The 20592-nt window shown below is 44.2% G+C and overlaps 1 protein-coding gene across 4 annotated transcripts in view; it reads left to right on the top strand.

The window, feature by feature from the left end:
• Positions 1 to 5764: 5764 nt before the first annotated feature.
• The window catches only part of LOC124470874 (plasma membrane calcium-transporting ATPase 1-like), a 78439-nt gene continuing 63611 nt past the window's right edge, over positions 5765 to 20592 (top strand). For 2 of the 4 annotated variants that reach the window (XM_047025049.1, XM_047025050.1), the window contains exon 1: positions 5765 to 6980. The gene's annotated coding sequence lies outside the window, so the exon portion shown is untranslated. The remainder of the gene's footprint in view (positions 6981 to 20592) is intronic. The other 2 variants (XM_047025054.1, XM_047025052.1) reach the window with 2 other exon arrangements.

Raw genomic sequence — 20592 nt, 5'->3', positions numbered from 1 at the left:
ACTGTAAAGACACAGAATTGCTCTTTAAACCTTTATTTCCTAACGTCACATATTTCCGAACACCACATTTATTTATATGCTGCTAAGAAGATCCTAGCTCAATGCTGGTTACCTCCACATACTGATTCGAGTACAATGGCTGAACACATCTCTAGATATAATAGTTTCTGAAATTTATGTTGCCAGAATGCATGGTGCCTGCGAATTAACGATAGTAACATGGTCTGGAATATATATAAAACGAAGTAATTAAGTAAGAAGGCTTATTGAGGAGTAGTTCAATGATTTTCCTTAAGTTTAAACAATGTCAAAGTTCAAAGGACAGGGATATGAAAGCCTGACAGATATTAATTTATTTGTTACTGCTAGTGTGTTGTGCTGTAGCCTGACGTTGTCATACTGATAATTCAGTATGTGAGTATGGGGCGTGTTTCAACCGAACTCGTAAAACAAATGCCTCTTCGCTCAATTGGATAGTTCAATCAGGAGAGACCAGGTATAAGAAGAGTGATGTTTATTGCAGAATGGTAAATGTACAACAATGTTTTGGAGTTTAGACCCCGTGGGGAATCATAGCTCAGAGGGCGCCTGCCCGACATCCGAGAAAAATCCCCAAAAGAGAAGAGGGTAAGAAGTAGAAACCATAAAACGTACTCACCAACGACCCTCTGAGGAATAAGCAACACAAAACACATTTAAGAAATCAACATGAGGTACTAAACATACAAAACCTGGGCCACATCCAGCGGGAGAAGGCAAGACAAGGACAGATCAGTCAAACTGTTCCGTACCGTCGAAACCAGACAAGGTAAGTTAGGCTGCAGCCTGCCGAGCTGCCATGGCCCGTCGGCCACAGGACCGATGCCCTCGTGTCAGAAAGCATGTTTTAGCTATAGGGCCGACACCCCTCATGCTATCGGAGATCGCCTTTGGGGGCTGAGGCCCAACGCCCTCGAGTATGCAGGGGATGGCCTTTGCGACTTTGTCGGCTACAGGGCCGGTGCCCTTGAGTCTATGTGAACAGCCCGAGCAGATGGCTGGAAGACCGACGTCCCCGCGTACATTACCTATGTAGGCTATAGGGCCGACGCCCTTGAGTCTATGTGAACAGCCTGTGCAGATGGCTGGAGGGCCGACGTCCCCGCGTACGTGACCTATGTAGCCTAGAGGGCCGACGCCCTAGGTGTATGAGAACAGCCTGTGACGGCTGGTGGACCGACGTCCTTGTGTGTGTATGGAGCCTGAGAGGCTAGCGGTCCGACGCCCCGGGGAGAAGCCTCGTAGGCTGGAGGACAGGCGTCCTTACGTCTTTGTGATGGCACGTGACTGCAACCACGAGTCTTCAATAGCAATACAGAAGGCCGGATCAGGGTCCACCAGCACGAAGGGCCGTCAACCTGAGAACACACGGTTGATGCGAGAAACAAATCACCACCGACCACCAGTTATTTGCAAACACTCACCGAAGAAGACCAACGCCCCAGCTGTTGCTAAGTCGAGGTGGACAACCCTTGGACGGCAGCGTACGTGGCAGCACCTATCCTAAACGAATGGCCTGAATACCGTCCAGGGGGAAGGTTGCACTTGGATACTACCTGCGCTAAGTGGTGACTGAACCAGGACTGAGACATAGGTTTATTGGCAGGGGTTATGAAGAGAGGGGAGAGCGGATCTGAGGAAGCCCTCATCTTGACATACCTAAGCATGGAAGAGAAAGGACCCCCCGTGCGAGCAATGACTACGGAGCAAGAGCCTCCGGTTTTAGTGTCTAAGAAAAAGTTTGAAGAATTCAGGGTGAAACGTCAAATCGGAAAAGCTAACGTCTGAGGTGGGATTAAACGCATTTGCCCGAGTGGTGAATTCCCCGCACCGAAGAAACCCGTAGAAAGTCGAACGAACAATCAGGAAGGGTGTCGATGTAGCGGGAGAAACAACCACGTCTGAGCACCGAAAGCATGGCATGCAGAACGGAAAGGGTGAACGGGAGTCTGTCGTCCACTTTAGGGGGAAACGCTTTGCCTATTCCTTTGAACAGCAATTTGATAGCGGGATTAGACAAGAGGCTAGGAAACAAAGGGTCCAGGCATCTGGCATTAAATTGGATGCCCGCGACCAGACCTTTAATATAGCACGGCTGGAAATGGCGAACCTCCGAAAGCTACAGCAGCACCCATCACTGGCTTTCTCACCACAGCGAAGTCCACTGCTACGCTTGGTCGATAACCGATGCTGTGACAAAAAATGAAGTCCTAACTGCGGAGGTAATGTGGGCTAAAGGGGCTTATTTTCCCGACTATGACCGGCGTTCTATACATTATGCCGCTTATTACACGGCTACTTGACAAAAAAATTACTTAGCACAGTGTGTCTTTTTACAATTTATTTGTTACCATTCGTAGTGTTGATCAGCAGAAAAATAGTTTGCCAAAACTAACGTTGAACTTCTTAGACGTTGAACATTCTTTAGGCTTCAAATCAGCTGACGTCGTTAAGCAACGGAGTACGCTGGGGTTGAAAAGTTACCGGACTGCTTGCGGAGTGATACGAAAGATGTGAATCCGAGGCAAAAAGGCTACTTCCCTTGACAGCGGCCAAATATGCATAGCCAAATTCAAATATTAAAAAGTTGTTCACCGCAGAACGTTGGGAAGCCCCATTTAAGTGAATGGGGCAATCTACAGTATTACGAACAGCCGTGTAATACAACTTTTTAACGTATACACCAAGATTTCACAAAAAGTTTGGTCATGGAAATTTGGTTTAAAGTCATTGAAAAGGCATGGAAAAGTCATGGAAATCCATTGGTCAAAAATGTGTATGAACCCTGTAAGAATAAATATGTGAGATAACCGTACTGTGTTTTTCTGATAGCAAGCACATACAATAATAACATCTTACTTTCTCAACTACAGTCTCACAATGACATCTCGATTACAGTCGTGCAGCAGTAACAACATATCCTTAATGTAACTACTCGTGAGTGCAGTTTCATACCAGGTAGTGTAAGAACAGGATCACAAATACAATGCGCCAGGAAAGTAGTAGGTATGACAGGAAGTTGTGATCTGCTAAGTGCTGGCGTCTGGACCCCTTAGGCCGAGGGTAGAAACAGAAGCTTGTTAGACTAAGCGTGTAGTGAGGCAGCAGGAGACTGAGGCAGCAGGCCGGAGAGACAAGATGAAAAACACAATTACTTTTTTATGTATGGACCTTTTTCCATTTTTGTATTCTTGGAAACGGCTTATTAGTGATTGGTTTTAGTGTCTTGTGAAAACCCTAACTTTCTTCGCATATTATTAGTGCATGCCTGATTGTTTTCAAAGATTTATATGTGGGCCAGAAGGCTCTCTGCTGATGACAGCCAGCTCCTCACACCCCTTCTGGCGATAAAACAGGGAGAGAAAAGAAGGGTGTGTCTGTTTTTGTTGGTTAATTCCCCCAATGAAAAATGCTAAGACGCCTAGGATAGCTCTTCCCCTCCCATCAACTTTAAATGTTTCCTCTCTATTTGTCACTCTCTCTCTCCCTTTCTTCTCTCTCTCCCTCTCTCTCACACACACTCATGCACTCTCTCCCTCCCTCTTTTCCTCTGTCAGTTTCCCCTTCCTTTTTCAACCCTCCAAATCCAGCTGAGCAGTAATACCCACAGGTAAGGCTGATCTCACCAACAACCAGCTCCACGAACCCTTCCTTCTAGTTCTGTCTATATCACCGCACTGCCTGTGTGTGTGTGTATACATACATTCACGGGAACATTTTATTACATAAGCGTGTCCATATTAATCCTCTATACCTTTTAGTGACAGTGCCTGTCGACTGTACTGTGAGGGTGCTTCCTGCCGCCAATGCAGATGCCTGTGACACTGCCAGTTCCTTGATTTGGTTTCATCTACCCCTCTCTCCTGAGTGCTGTAAGACGGCTGACATCAAAGGCCTCCGCGAGAGCTTAGCTGGACACACACACACACACACCACCAAGCAGACACAGAAACTAGCAGCACTGGTGGTGTGGGTGGTAGTCGGGAGAGGCTTGGAAGGGTGAGGGAGGAGGGGGAGAGGAAGAAGGGGAGGGAGGGGGGTAAGAAAGGAGGAGGGAGGAATCGGGGATGAGAGGGGTAGGGACGAATGGTGCAATGAAAGGCGGAAGGAAGAATGGGGGCATGAGAGGGGGTTGGTCACACATCTATCCTGGTCACCTGAAGGCCTTGACCAGGAGACCGTCATGACTCATGTTGCTGGTTGGAACCATCCAATCAGGTGTAAGGTGCCCTGGGGTAATGGGTTGGGGGCTTTTTGACCCCTGCTTGTAACTTTCTTGCATTTTTCTCTCTCCCTATGTCTCTCCCTCCCTCTGTCTCTATCTCCTTCTCCCTCGGTTTCTCCCTCCATCTCATAGCCTCTCCATTTCTCTTTCTGTTTCCCCCCTGTCTCTCTCTCTTTCCATCTGTGTTTGTCTCAATGTCTCTATCCATCTCTCTCTTTCTCCCACCTGCTCACACACAGTAAAGTGCCTTTTCAGATGCACACGCGTGCAGGACCATATCCTATAATACTGGTTCAGCCTTCTCTATCTCTGCTTCTCTGTCTCACACACACACCCTTCCCCCGTCCCTCTCCATCTATACATCACCCTGAGTTGTGTGAGGGGACGTCTGATTGGCCAGTGCAGACAACACTGGATCCTCTGGGCCCTCCTCCCCTCATAATCTTGTTGCCATAACAGCCCCTTGTATCTAATGTCAATACTGCCCTGGATAGACTCACAGGGAGAGGGACATGGGAGAGGGACATGGGATGGGAGGTGTGTGTGTGTTGGAGGGGGGGGGGGGGCGCTTAACCCAAAGCTCAAACCTAACCAGTGTTTGTGTGTGTTTGTTTGTGTGCGTGTCTGTGTGTTTATGTGCATGGACATTGTTGCCTCTCTATCAAGTATTAGCATAGTGTAGGTGTTGATTTAATGGCAAAATCAAGCACACACACAATATATTTGCTCATATCCTAATGGTTGGTTTTGTGCTGTTTTGAAAAATTCACCTCTCCAACTTCATACCCATCACCCTTTCCAACCTGTGTAGTATGACAGAATATGTCGTCTTCTCTGCCTCCCACAACCAGAACACAACACATCTAGTACTGTAGCAGACCTGACATCCAGTCACCAGCACTCAGCTGGTGTAGCACCCCCTAAGGACAACCCTCTGTACAGGACAGCTCCCTCTCAATAACATTCTCTCCTCTCTCAGTGATTCACACTTTAACTCCCCAGAACCCGTGTCCAAGAATCACATTCCAAATGTATGAGAAACAGTAAGATGGGAGATGTCAAACAAATCCCAACTGACAGCACTGGAAGTGTGACATGGTTTTAACATTGTCTGAATAAGTACTCCTCTTAAAACACCTTGTAATTGAATAATCTGTTCTGGAATTCCCCTCAACAAACTCTCCTGTCTGTTTGAATGCATGGTACAGTAACCATAGTTACTTAGAAAGCCTTTTGCATGAGAGGTAAGGCATATCAGCTCTGTGTGGTAGATGAGCTGTAATGAGCGAAGCTTAGCTTAAGTGTCTTCTTAAACGGAATAGAATTATGCAAACAAACTGAATGGTTGTACTCACCCTCTATTATAGTTAAACAAAAAGTGTACTATCACTTTAACACAACTGTTTATTAGTGGGTATGAGTGTATGGACCGATAACACCAAATTTTACATCAGTCAAGCACATAAGTATTATAATTACCAGTTGTTGGAAGGTTCTGTTTTGTGTATCAAATGACTGTTATGATCTTATTTGCTTAGCTGGAAGCCTTAGGTTTCCATTTGCTACCTTGGAGACGGCGTCCCATGCGTCACATATGGCTGGGAGGGTAACCAAACATCCACTATTACTTTATAACTTGTGTATCAGGATACTGGGTTTGAATTAAGTCATGCATGTTTTACATGTGTATTTATACACATAGAGATATATTGTGTATCATTATTTATGTATAACTGCACATACAGTACCATATCTATAATATAAATAAATACAGGCTTATTCAGGTGGTCGATAATGGTTTACAGAACTGCATCATGTTTCTTGTCATCTTCACATTTTTCACAACGATCCACCTTAACTGAATAATCCCGGGTTGGCCCCTCCTCTCTCTCTCTCCGCGGCAGCTTTCCAGCAACAGACTGGCGCTGTGTCCCTCTTTCGGTTTTCCAGCCACTGAAATTGGCGGAGCGACGCGCTCTCTTTCTGTAGTCCGGTCCAGGTCGCGTTTATTTGCACTTTCACGCGGATGTACGTGGACTGGAAACCCACACACAATTTTAAACAAGAATACAAACAACCCCTCCGGTTAAATCAACAAGAACTGCTGCGCGGTTAGACAAACTGGAATCGTTACCTCCGGTGATAATTTCCTCTTCCGTTTGAGAGGGGGGGGGGGTTAACAATCGTTTTGGAGTGAAATCTTAAGGTTTGGTGCAGCCTACTTTTCTGGCCTGTAATATACCGAGAGAGTTGTTTAATAACTTGATTTCCAGAAACTGTGATCAAAACCGAAGGAAAAGCTTTCTAGTGTCGCGGTAATCATTTTGAACTGATTTGTTATCCTTGCCACAGTTGTCAAGTTTGAGTCTGAATGGGGCAGAAACCAGTCCGTTCAGCTTGCACTTCTTCAAATCCAGTTTGCACTCTTTCAAGAAAGGGTTAAATCATTTGTGACTGAGAGCATTTTATTTCAGTGGGACAACAGCATACCCCTCTGAGATTTTATTGGAAATTTATTTTGGGTTTCTCGTCTCTGAAGTCCATTTTCATAGTCCAGCTGTGAACCAAGCGGAAGAAGAGAGCTACATTTCTGTCGGAGGGGGAAAGTGGATTTTAAGCGCTGAAGGACACAGTTTGGTGATCCGTTGACAGGGGTAAACACGGTCCTACGCTTACAGTCATACATTATCAGCGGAGCTGCGTGAGTAGACTTCGGGTAAGGTCGAATGTTTATTTTTGTCATATTCCACTTGGAGCATGAGACCATACAATCTTTTCCACAGGTGTGTGAATGAATGTTCTCCTGCGCGCGGGCATTTTAGGTCCGTTTTATGAACGCCGCATTGTTGCTGTATGGTAAAGAGTCTTTAAGATCATATATTTCAGTCAACGAACAAGTTTTTTATTTTAATCACCAAGGAAATGTTAAGATGTAGGAAGCACTGTCGGGTGTAGCAGTGTGCTTTTCCTATTTCCCCATGGCTAATGGCAAGACCGGGAATCATTTTGAAACCTGTGGGCGAACCTTACAGTCTATAAACATACTGTCTGTCAAAACACTTTGCTTCTAGTTTAATTAAGATATTTATTTTCTGAAGGAACCGTGCTGATTCGATGTACAAGTCGAGTGGAACGACTTGAGCAAATATGTCTGCGTAAAAGTAAACATATTGCGCACCATTGAGTAACTGCAAGGTGATACTATTATACAGTATCGTCTGTGCGCGACCGTAGACTTTAGTGTCGGACGTTGCTTTTTTACTTTGACCGAGAGGTTCCTAGCAATTTAGATTCATGTCCACACCTCATGAAAGAATCGCCTCTCTTACTTAGTCCACTATTTCAAACAACGATGGTGCCAAACTGCAGAGCAGTGCATTAGATTGTGTAGAGCGGAACGATAAGAGATTCACTAGATTTAATTAAGAAGCGCTTGTTTCTCGATGCGAAAAGTCAATCCTTCTTACGTCATCTCCAAGGATGGGCGTAATAAGCTCGCTGTTCTGCCCCCTCCTCCCCCTCCTTTTTCTAGGTGTGTCCTCGCGCTATTGCGTTGCGTCGGGGAAGGGAGACCCCGCAATATTTGCTCATGACGATTTTTCAGATTCGGTGACCTCCAAACGAGGGCATCGTTTCACAATCTTTCTTGCCTTCATAACCAAGCGTCATGGGCCAAAGCTCTGATATTATCTAGAACTTGGATCACTCTGGGCGCAGAATCTGCACCGTGCTAACATAATGGCTTTTATTAAAGCATCCTGTCGACAAAACCATTCCAGATCTGCAGGACACAAAAAATACTATACTTCTGAACACCCAGTTGCTACCCACCTGAAGAGCAACAGAGAGTGGAAACGCAATAGTTTCCCAAAATCAGCATTATCTACCTTTTCATGAATCTTGGGTGGCCGTAGTGTTCTGAATGCAGACCAGCTGGTCTGCATTCAGAACTGTGAGGGCATGACTTGCTACTGTCCTGCGTTATTGATTTAGTTGTGGAAGCATATTTTATAAATAGATAAATACATGTAGTAACACTTTGTAGCATGCTCCGTATCTTGTGCTCCTAAAAGCCACACCTGCTATCTCTACCATGTACATGTCACCAGTTCCACTGCTCCCTGCTTTAGAGGTGGCGGACACAGCTCAGAATGTTCTGGTTTTGTATCTAGAGCCCACAAAGATGATTTTCTGCACACAAACTTCTGGTATTTAGTTTGGATGCTACCAGTCAGCACCTCACCAGCACAGATGTGTGTTTCCCCGTTCTTCACATGAACAACAATAGACCTTGTATGGCCAGGGACCTCTGTGGAGTCAGCTAGTGTCCATGTCCAACACTGAAACAGACTCATGGCAAGGGTATGGTGTGTCTGCCTGGTAATTGTAGGTTTGCTGGTTTAAGTGCCCTGTCGGCCATTCCACTGCTGTGGCTGCTTGATACATAAACCATGTCACATGTCTCTCTCTGCCCCTACCTCTCTCTCTCTCTCAATACTTCTCTCTCTCTCTCTTTCGATCCCTCTCTTGTGCCTGACTGTCTTTTCCTGTGTGTGCTAGTGTTGGTGAGTGCGTTTGCCTTGTTGTGTATGTGTGTGTGTGTTGGGGGTTAGTGTGTTGGGCGTGTGTGTGTGTGTGTGTGTGTGTGTGTGTGTGTGTGTGTGTGAAAGAGAGATCTGAGGGTGGGTCTACGGTCTCAGTCTGTGCATTGCTCCAGTGGGCTGTGGGAGTTTATAGTGCAAATCAAGCTGTGTTTACTCTGTTTAGCCTGCCAGCATCTGCTCCCTCTAATTAAGAGACTCTCCCTGTCTGTGTGTGTTTGTCTCTGTGCGAGCCTGTGTATCTGACTGAATGATAACTAGTGGAATGCAGTGTTTCCTCTAGGATTGTTTTTTGCAGTGGGGGCAGGTCTGTCCCCCACCGGCCAAAACAAGGTGCTAACCCTAACCCTATATTTCGGAGCAGGTTAATGTAATAGTCTAATAGCTAATGTAATATTGCACATATTTTTGTCCTATTTCCCCTAAATAAATTAAGTTAGCATACTTAAAAGACACCTTACAGTATGTTCTAAATGGCATAATGCTGCCAATTAATAATTGACTTAACAACTTATTGTAAATGGTCAGTGGCCTGTAGGCTATAGCATATCGATTTAAGGTAGGCCACTTGGAAGCATGGACACTGTCTGCTTTATTCAATCTTGATAGGCTAAGCATTCTGTAGCAAATAATAATAATCTACCCACTATTTATTCATTAAAACTAGTTCAGCATAATACTGCACCTAAAATACAAACGTGAGCAAGGGCAGCAATCGCTATCGAATCAACAGACGTGCAATTTCGCTAGCAGGGGAAGAATACAAACAACGAAAAATCACCAGTTAACTTAAATTAAATTTGCAAGAGCTATAGACTAATACAATAACAGGCTTAAATGAACTGACAACATAAGTTATGCGACTTTTAGTTCTCAAGGACGCACACACGCAATCTCAACTGCGCTGCGAAGCGCGTGTCTGTGCTATTCTCCGACATGCACTCTAACAATCACGGCTGATAGACGGCCTAAAATTGTGTACAGCCCTATTTCTGATACCGTGGCGGCAGAAAAATCTACATAGCGGAAACACTAGAATGTCTGTCGGCAGTTAGAAAGGAGTTCTTATGAAGGTATAACTGAGTTGACCTGGTTAAACTCACTCTTCAGTATAAATACCCCCCACCCTCGCAGTTGAAGCAAGTTGGAGTTGATTCTGAAGAGTGTAACAGGTTAAAGCAGTGTTAACAGATGTGGTCGTCGTGTTCGTAGGTCAGAGGACTCAAGTTTGAACCCTGGACTGGGCAAGATGGGGAAGCAGTACTGTTGAGCTACAGCTGTCTCAGTGTGGTGGGACCAGGGTTCATCTGGATGACCTCTGGTGATCCTCGGGGTTCAGCTGTCTCAGTGTGGTGGGACCAGGGTTCATCTGGACGACCTCTGGTGATCCCCGGGGTTCAGCTGTCTGCACGGTGTTGTCTTGGAAGACCATAGAATCGACATAACCAACGCCAATGAGGTGTTTATGTAAGGTGGCCATTGCTTTCATACCTCACAGTGTGGGCAAGATGGGGAGGTAGCAACACGTATTGGCGACCCAAATATACCGTTGCCATGTGCAGCTAAATAGTAGTTCTCATGAATGTGTGCATGTTTGTATTTTGAAAAGTACTTAAAAAAGATGACTTGCTGTTGGCATCAACTATAGCGTTTGGATTCAGCCAGGGGTCGATCTGGGACTGATCTTCTTCTTGGGAATTGCATCTGGATTTTGCCACCTGAGCTGTCTGTCTCTGACTCATTGTCTTGCTGCTCTTGCAGGCTCTGCTGTCTGCCCACATATCAACATACACACTCACACTAATACCAACATTAATTTCTAGTCATCACTCAATTCCTGAAGAATCTCCAGTCTCCACATTTCACTTTATGAGTGCCTCTCCTGTCGTTGCTCTTCGGTCTCAGTACTCAGCTGCAGTAGGGCTGCAACAACGAATTGATCGGATTTGATTATTAAAAGAGTTGGCAACGGATTTCATTATCGATTTGTTGTGTCGCACGACTATTACTCCACTCAATAAGTCGCAGAGATGTTTGAGTATTAAAAACTTTGAGTTGAGCGCAGAGCAGAGGTAAAGGAAAGACCATCAGAGAGACCAGTAATTTTGTTCTGAAACACATGGCGGAGGCAGGGAAATCAGTACGACCTAAATCCTCCAAGGTGTGGGAGCATTTCACACTAAACTAGATAGGGTACAATTTCTGGGGAAATTGTAAGGTGTGCTCCTGTATTTGTGGTGGGAAAATAATCATAATAAATATATATGAGAGAGAACAATGGTTGTGCTCGCCAAAGGCTTGAGCCCAATTTTTATCCTATTAATCGAAAAGAAAAAACATTAGATTAACATTAGATTAATCATTTAATAAAATAATTCTAGTTGCAGCTCTAATCTGTAGACAGGGCAGGGTCGGACTGGGTGAGGCTTCAAGACCAGGTGTGCTTGAATGATCAAAGAGAGATGCAAAGAGATCGAGAGACAGAGAAAGAGAGTGTAACAGAGTGTGCCAGAAAGAAAGAGAGAGACAGAGTGAAGTAGGGAATCCTCACAGCAGGATTACTCAACATACTCTCTCCTCCCCTCCTCTCATCTGCTTTCTCCTCTCCTCCTTAACCCACTAAGGCTTACCCCCCTCCCTTAAAACCAAGTGGCCTTTTAGCACCCCATCCACACCTTTGTTTCTGAGAGGGTTCAATACACGCACACACACACACAAATGCAGCTTTAATCTTGCATGGCCGAATGAGTTTGCTTTGAGCTGTGCTGAACTTGAGAGCCGATAGCAGCCTCTGGAGTTGGGAAGGACAGGATCTACTGCCCCTGGAGAGGATCTACTGCCCCTGGAGAAGAAGAGCTTTAAGTTCAAGTCTTTAAGTCACTAAAACTTCCTAAATTACAGATAACAATAAATAGTACGCTATACTAACCATAATGCACAAAAAACCTGTTTCAACCCTATAACCTATTTTAACCTAAGTGGAGTACAGTGCAATAGTGCAAATTTGCAGATCAGTGACTATGTCAATGACCAAACAGGAGCCTGGTGGCGAGGTACAGTAGTACAATGTTACTGAAAGAGCAACCAGTAGCTGAAAGTGACAGTGTATAAGTGACTAGTGTGCAGTAAAAAAAAATCCATTTCAGTGTCCATTGAGAAGCCTGATGACCCTTGGGTAGAAACTGTTGTCCAGTCTGCGTGTGCGCGACCGGATGCTGCGGTAACGCCTGCCAGAAGGCAACGGGGTAAAGAGACTGAAGGATGGGTGGGAACAGACTCTTAGAATCCTGCTGGCTTTCCTTAGGCAACGTGTGTGGTAGGTGTCCTGTAGGGCTGGGAGCTTCCTGCCGATGATGAACTCAGCAGAACGGACCACACTTCGCAGGGCCTTGCGGTCCCGGTCTGTGCAGCTCCCATACCACACTGTGATACAACCAGTCAGAATGCTCTCTATAGTGCATCTGTAAAAGTTAGTGAGGCAGGGAGAGGATAGTCTTTCAGCAGCTGTGGCATCCCTCTCAGTCTTTGCGTGTGTGTGTGTGCATGCGCGCAAGCTTGTGTGATGAAGAGAGAGTGTGTTTATCATTTTAAGTTTTGGTGCCTTTGTGAGGTTTTGGAGAGTGCAGCTGTGAGTAATGCGTCATAGTAAGCTGATGACAGCTCTTTGTGTGTGTGTAGCAGTGTGAGGCTGTGCTGGATTTGTTGTGAAGTTATTACTGGAGAGAGGAAGTGAAGACTCCCCTGAGAGGTTGAGTGTGGCATTGTGGGATGGTGGAGTGTTGACAAGATCTGATGGTGACAATATACTGTGCATATGTGTGTGTATCTGTGTGCGTGCATGTGTCTGTGCGTGTGTGTGCAGACTAATCACATTAAGCTCCAGCTTGTTAGCACACACATCACAAGTGTTGACAGTCTCTCTCTCTCACACACACACATTTACCTCATGAATTGAAATACAGTAAGTACAGTCCTCTCTCACTCACACACACACATACATACACACACACTGTAGCTATACACCTACACACAATGATGAGGTCATCTATAGTACCAAATAGTCATGTGACTTGGAACTAAGCAGGGAGGCATATTAGTGTGTGTGTGTGTGTGTGTGCTTGCACGTGTGTGCATTTTAAAGAGAAAAGAAAAATGCAGTAGGGATACTACTCTGTCTTGGCACAATTCAGTTTTTACAATTCAGTATTATTATTATTGTGATGTTACTGATATCCTATGATGGTAATAGTGTTACAACTCCATCTACATCTCCTATGTGAGATGATACTAGCCTCACCAAGGTAACATCTCCTATGTGAGATGATACTAGCCTCACCAAGGTAACATGTCCTATGTGAGATGATACTAACCTCACCAAGGTAACATCTCCTATGTGAGATGATACTAGCCTCACCATGGTTACATTTCCTATGTGAGATGATATTAGCCTCACCATGGTTACAGAACAGTGATGTGCAGTTTGTGGTTTTCTGCCAATGTAAGAGGAAGAGAGTGATAGAGACCAGATTCAGCTTGGTGTCTCTGCAAACTGCAGATCAGGAAAACACTGGGGTGGGGGAGGGGGGGAGGGAGGGACCAATAACAGTGGTCAACACTTACAGTTACCAGGGAGTCACTGACAAACATGTCTACCATGCTGTCCCCTCCCTGTTCCCCAACCCTTTAGACTGAGGCTTTCTCCTTCCTGTCACATGATTCACACCTCTGGCTGGGTGGGATCCTGGGGTCTGCTTTGTTTGTGTGTTTCCATGGTTGTGTGTGTGATTTGTTGGGAGCATGGGGTGGAGGATCAAAACACCGTCCCTGGGCCAAGAGGGAACTCTCTGTCTCCCTGCCGGCCTCCCTGCACACTTCCTCTCTCGCTCTCGATCTCTCAGTCTCTCTCTCAACCTATTGTTTTACCCATCTTAATCTCTCTCTCTCTGACTCTCAGTCTCTCCCTTGTTCTCTCTCTGTCTCCCTCCTTTTTTCCACTCTCTTTGTCTCTCTTACAGTGTTTTTGTACCACACCCCTTATTCTCTCTCTTAGTGTCTATGTATGTAATGTACAAACACACAGGCATAGTTACATAGCGTTGAGCAGCTGTAATGTTGAATTTGAGTTGAGAAACCGGGTGGGGCAGTCTGAGCATGGTTATAGAACACAGTTTGGCAGAGCGATTCAGAATTCCCTCTGTTTACTGGACATACACACACACACAATAAAGAAAAACACACAAAAAACAAGCTACACACCGCCGTACAGCGTTCTGCATATCATCAGTTCTGGTGAATAAGCAGAATGTCAGTGTCATACACACACCACATGTCACAAGCCTGATTGTGTGTGTGTGTGGCGGGGGTGTGGCGTGGGGGACAGTTGCTTAACTTTTTCCACAAGGTCTAGAACAACGACTGACCCAACCCTGCTAGAACAGTAGATAAGACGGTCCTAACATGCCATCTGCGGCTATGAGCACTTCAACTAGACACACCAAGCTTGTTTTTCCCAAAGGTGCTAGACCAAGTGTTACACGGACAGACTTTCTCTTTGCCAAACCTTAAGCCTCAGTCACCCATTACATTGCCATTTCTATATTTTTCGTGACTCAAAACCAACCTTAAACACAAACAGTTTTTGTCCAACCATCTTATGAAAGAAGCATAAGCTTATAGATAATCATTTTGAGCATCTGTCTCTTTCTCTCTCTCCTTACACAAAATCACAATGACCTCAACCGTCCAATGCCAGTGTTCAGATCATAACTTTGGTTACAAAGTTCAGAAACACACAAGGCCTTCACACAAACGCCCATGTTGCAGTCACGAGAAGTAAGGAGGGAGGGAGGGGAACGGAAAAGCACATGAGCTGTGTGTGTATTTTAACACACAAAGAACTTGTTTTACTTTTTCTGATTGAAATGCTGCATGGAAACTTCTGTATGTGTGTCTGCTTGCGTAACACCACAAGCCTATCAGACAGACAGGACCACATTGTGTGAGCTCACATTCTTCTTCTGGTTCCCCAGACAGCTGATGGTTTCCATACCTCTGGTGTCGTTCTGCTGAGTAACACCTGTGTCCCAGGCTGAGTGTGGCAGGACTGCCAGGGCCACTCAGGCTGGGACAGCCGGTCTTGTGTTCAAATCCAACCAAGTTAGAGCAAATTCCATTTAGTGTTAGCCCATTTAGTATGTCCCAAGAACAGGGGAGAGGTTCTCCACTCCTCAACAAGGCATGGATAGACAGACCGGTTCTTGTCTGTGTGTCAGTGTCTTGTGACCGAGAGGACAGGAAAACCAGAACCCGAGTCTGAATACAATTTTATGCTGAAGGGTTGTTCTTTTCTGTCAGTGTGTGTTTCCTCTGTCCATAACTTGGATAACTTGGAATAAGTCATCTTCAGCTGTATTTGGTATTTTAATCTAAATGCAGTCCAAAAAGGTGTTTGTTTTCACTCATTACGAGTTTAAGCGGCATTTAACCGAGCAACTTTGTCAGTCAGCATCCTGTTGCGATTAGAAATCTACTGCAGTCTCCCAAGCCGTCAGTTAAACAACACTCGGTGATGGGGGTTTTCTCTACTTCCCAATTACACCTCCACCTTATGGACTGGGTTGGCATCAACACCATGTCACTATGACAGAGATCACAGGGGGTTTTCTTTCAGGGGTTTTTCTGGTGTTAAATGTTGTGGTCCATATCTGGTTGGTGTTATGTTGTATTGTATATTGTGGTCCATATCTGGCTGGTGTTGTGGTCCATCTCTGGCTGGTGTTGTGTTAGTATTGTCTGTTGTGGTCCATATCAGAATCAGAATTTGGTTTATTCGCCATGTATGTTATACAAACACGGAATTTACTGTGGAAGGGAGGTGCAAAACACTAAACATATACAAATCTTAAATTAAGTGAAAGTATAAAAGTTTAACTATTACTAACAACTAAACAATCTAAAAATACAAGAATTTAAATATAAAATAAAATACATATAAAAATAAGAATAACAATGAGCAGCGTGAGTGGTCAACATCACAATATCTGGCTGGTGTTATGTTACATTTATGTTAGTATTGTATGTTGTGGTCCATATCTGGCTGGTGTTATGTTAGTATTGTATGTCTGTGAGCTAGATAGAGAGTCTGTGACAGCAGACAGAAGTGCAGAGCACCTCCTGTCAGCGAGGAAGGAACCGGAGGTTGACTTGCTGGGGTTGGCTGCCATCATGGTGAACTTTGACCTGCTTAAGGGTCATATTTGGGATTAACTTTCTGTATAGCTGAGTCCAGCAGTCATAATATGGTCACAGCTGGGGAACTGTGCATAGACACACACACACATTACTGCTCAATCTGTGTGCTCCGGGGAAAGAAATACAGGCTGTCAGGAGAATTGTCTCTCCTGTTGAAGCTCCATAAGCACCTTTCTAACTACCCTGGCTACTGATTCATTTTCACCCCACCCATACACATAGACACACTTGTCCCCTGTTGGAAAACTGGATGTCAGGTATAACAGTAGTATAACTGTTTATGTTAAACTCTATGTAATTTATTTCAGTTCAAATTCAGAAATGTGATGCTACATCCTAAAGGTAATACGAATACAGCAAGCTGTCCTTCTTTAGGTGTTGCTAATTCAGTTATGGTTAAAAAGAAGTCGCCATCACGGCTTATCTGGATAAGAGCGTCTGCTAAATGACTAAATGTTATCTCTCAATGCTCTCCATAATGGAACTCATTTGTCTTTTTTTGCGTTTTAGTGTGTCGGTGAGCTATAGAAAGAAGATTTGTGAGAGGGCTGACACAGCGGGAATGTGACTTTCCTGTTCTGGAGGCTCTGTGTTTTCTAATCATGTCAGTGATTTAAAATGTTACATTTTGTAACGTCAGGGTTGGGCCACAGATGCTGAATCAAGCATATGAAGAACTTGAAAACTAGGTTTTCTTTCTGTTGCTGTCTATCACAGCTTGACTTCTTTCCCGGCTCTCTCTGTAACTGATGTTCTGTCTTGAGCTGGACTGTAGACAAGATAACTGTGAGCTGTTCACACTGTAACTGCCTCTGCCTGGCTCCCTTTACAACAGTGTCATCCGTGCCTTTCACACAATCATGGATTCAGGCTCAGTGTCGATTCCCAGGTGTGTTGACTCACCGCTAATCGATGACACTAATGAGCGAAGAAGATCTGTGTGTATTTACATCATGGCCCTCTCAAACTATTACTCCATGCGATGATGATAAATTGGGATGCAGGGCACGAGGAACAGATTGTAGCTAAGGAAGTGAGGGCCTGGAAATTGAAAATCAGGAACCAAAGGAGAGGAATGACTCTCAGGTTGCACTGTGTTCTCAGGTGTCAGGGTTTTACCCAGCATCCCTCACTCTTCAGCAGAAGTGCAACCTGTTATACTATCTGGTTTTGTTCCGTTGCTTTTAAGAGTGAAATGAGACTGTAACTAAGGTGGTATATAGCAAGGGGGTTGAGAGGAAGAAAAGAAGAGCGAGAGAGGCCCTTGAAAGTTCTGCTGAGCAGGTCTAATTAAAAGATTAGCATATCCTCCCAGCTGGCCTAGAGCATTTACGTATATGGCCAATTCATGTCACAATTAGGAAGAACAAGGAGCCCCCAGTGCTGTCTACTGCAGCCATCTCCACAAGCTCCACATAGCACGGCTATGTTAGCATAGCACGGCTATGTTAGCATAGCACGGCTATGTTAGCATAGCCAAGCCATGGCTACAATCTATAGCATTAGTCATAGGGTAGCGTTGGTTGCTTACTATTATAATGTTGGCACCAACTAGCATAGCATAGGTCAGAAAGTGTTACACTGTTCACTAGTTAGCGTAGCATCAGTCTTACTCCCAGCACGGTCTAGAGCTACCTGAGGTTGCATCTTAGTGTAAGTAGACCTAAGTTACCTGAAGTCTATATTATGAAGAAGTACTACATTTAGTCATTTTAGCATTTAGTCATTTTAGCATACGCTCAATAGTACTACAAATTTACTATTGATTCATTAGTACTGTTGTACTATTTGGCCATTTATTTTAACCTTTTTCTCTTTGTTATGCATACAGCATGCAATGTTTACAATATTTTATGCATCCCTGCTAAATAAAGTCACTCCATATCCTCAGAGTTAGTCAGTAAAGATGGGGATCAATATTACCACCATCTAAAACCTTTATAACGCCAGTTTCCCTTCTCTGCAGAACGCATCAGTCTATCGCACAAACTAGCCCCCCCCCCGGTCCCCGGTACGACAAACCCCACCCTACCACCTTAACTAACACCTTTTCGGCGGGAAATCCTGATATCCGTTGGTCTCAAAACTAAGCAAACTCCTCCACCTGTCTAGGTCCAGCCTGGGGGAGGTCAGCTGGCACCCCCCCAGCCAGGGGCCCCTCTACTCAGGGCTGAATCAAAGCTTGTCTGCCCTTCCCCTTTGAGCCCTCTGGTTCTCATTAGCAGCTGCTAATTGGGAGGGTCCTATAGAGCACAGATGCCTGTGGTCTTCAAAGGAACTTCCCTTCAAAGGGGCCACAGGTGAGGCTGCCTGGATGGTGACCTTAATAAGTACAGAACCAGAGACGATTCATCAATACAAATACAGTTATTTTGAATGTGACTCTAGAGGACGTTTATCCACTTCCTCGCTGATAGGAGACCATGTTAAACGGTAGTAAACTGTTTTTTTTTTTTTACTGTAGTAAACTCTTTGGTAGACCTCTCTTGTAAACCCTAGACCTGTGTTTCCTCAACTGGTGGGTCCCGGAAAGAGGGTTGCGGACATGTTATTCAGCTCCGTCAAAAAGTCCAAGTTACCAAACTTCCGATGGTACCCTTTTATTTTAAAAGGTGCAAAGGCTCACACCGTGCCACCTACATTCTAGAACACAAATGATTACTGCACAAATTGTTTTGTGAAATAAATTATAACAGTTTGGAAAGAAATAGATATATTTTTCGGGGTGTAACGATACACTCAGCTCACGATTTAATACTTATCACAATACTGGGTGTACAATACAATATGTATTACAATATTTTGAACACAATTTTTTATGAAACAAATTCAATTAACAGATTTTTCCCCAAACATTACACATACATTTTCTTTGTTGTACATACAATTTAGTTCACTCAGTTCAAGCGATTTCTGTGAATACAATGAATGCACACATGTGCAGAGGTCACACGCAGGTAGCTCAACCAATAGGATCAAATGGACGTCATATTGTACAAATATGGCCATAACTCTACGATACATATTGTAAAAAAAAAAAAATTGCGATATTTTGTTCCACGATATATTGTTAAACCCGTAATATTTTTGGGTTGTGACTTAATGACCCAGTACAAATGTGGGTCCTGAGGTTAGACCAGTTGAGAACCGCTGCTCCAGACCCTCTGGTCGACTGGGTTGACCCTTTGGTGGTCGACCCTCTGGTGCCAGCTAGGGATGGGCGATATGGCCTAAAATCCATGTTGCAATATACATTGCAGCCTCTTGCGATAACGATATATATCACAATATATAAATTATAATAGAACAATTTCAGAACAGGTTACATAGACCTTAAGGAAAGCCAAACTGCTAAATGTATTAATTTTTTTAAGAAAGAAACATATGTAGTTATGAGAACATTTATTGTGCAAAACTGTAATTATACAACATAATGTTGTAGATGAATAAAATTCAAGTACACTAGCTGCAGAGACTTAAACAAATAAAAAGCTTAAAGTACTGACTTTCTTTAGTGCAAACCATTCTAAAAGTAGTTAGTTTAAGTCCTTGGTTCTTAAATGCCACCCAAGATGCATTTACATTTAGTCATTTAGCAGACGCTCTTATCCAGAGCGACGTACAGGGAGTACAGGGACATTCCCCCGAGGCAAGTAGGGTGAAGTGCCTTGCCCAAGGACACAACGTCATTTTGCACGGCCGGGAATCAAACTGGCAACCTTAAGATTACTAGCCCGATTCCCTAACCGCTCAGCCACCTGACTCCCGCCTCAGCCACCTGACTCCCACAAAGAACATAAAAAACGTTTAGGCATGGCTATTTTAAATAAAGAAAATTCTTCCAAGGGTAGTGCATCGATACTTAAAATGAAATTGCCAAATGAAATCACAATCATTTTTTGAAATAAACCTTTTCGCGGAGCTCGGCATACTGATCTAGACAGGTGGAGGAGTTGGCTTAGTTTTGAGACCAATGGATATAGAGAAGTTTTTAGATGGTGGTAATATTGATCCCCATCTTTACTGACTAACTCTGAGGATATGAAGTGACTTTATTTAGCAGGGATGCATAATTAATCGACGATCGATTAATTGATCATAAATAAATAAAAATCATAGATGAAACTAATGCGTGTCCTGTTGCGTAGTGTGAGTCTTGAAGGAATGCAATTGGATTTTGCTATGTGGCAGCAATTAAACATTTTACCACACAAAGGCAATGTTTGGAGAAATACGCCACAGGCGTACTCAGTTACCGGCGAGTTTCCATGCATTTCAAAAGTAAACATGAAGAGGTCACAGCGAAATGTAGCGTGTGACCATTTTGACTTAAAATGACTTTGGTCACTGCCAACGCTGCAAAGCTGAGTATAAATACAACTCCTCCACAACTCAAATGATGTACCACTTGAAGAACGTACATCCGACCCTGGTTGGTGGCGGTGCATCCTGTTCTCGGTGTTAGCACGGAGGAGC

Source organism: Hypomesus transpacificus, chromosome 9 (genome assembly GCF_021917145.1).
Source record: "Hypomesus transpacificus isolate Combined female chromosome 9, fHypTra1, whole genome shotgun sequence".
NCBI classification, from domain to species: domain Eukaryota; kingdom Metazoa; phylum Chordata; class Actinopteri; order Osmeriformes; family Osmeridae; genus Hypomesus; species Hypomesus transpacificus.
The sequence above is the reverse complement of the archived record's forward strand: the minus strand, read 5'-3'. Positions and strand labels throughout refer to the sequence as shown.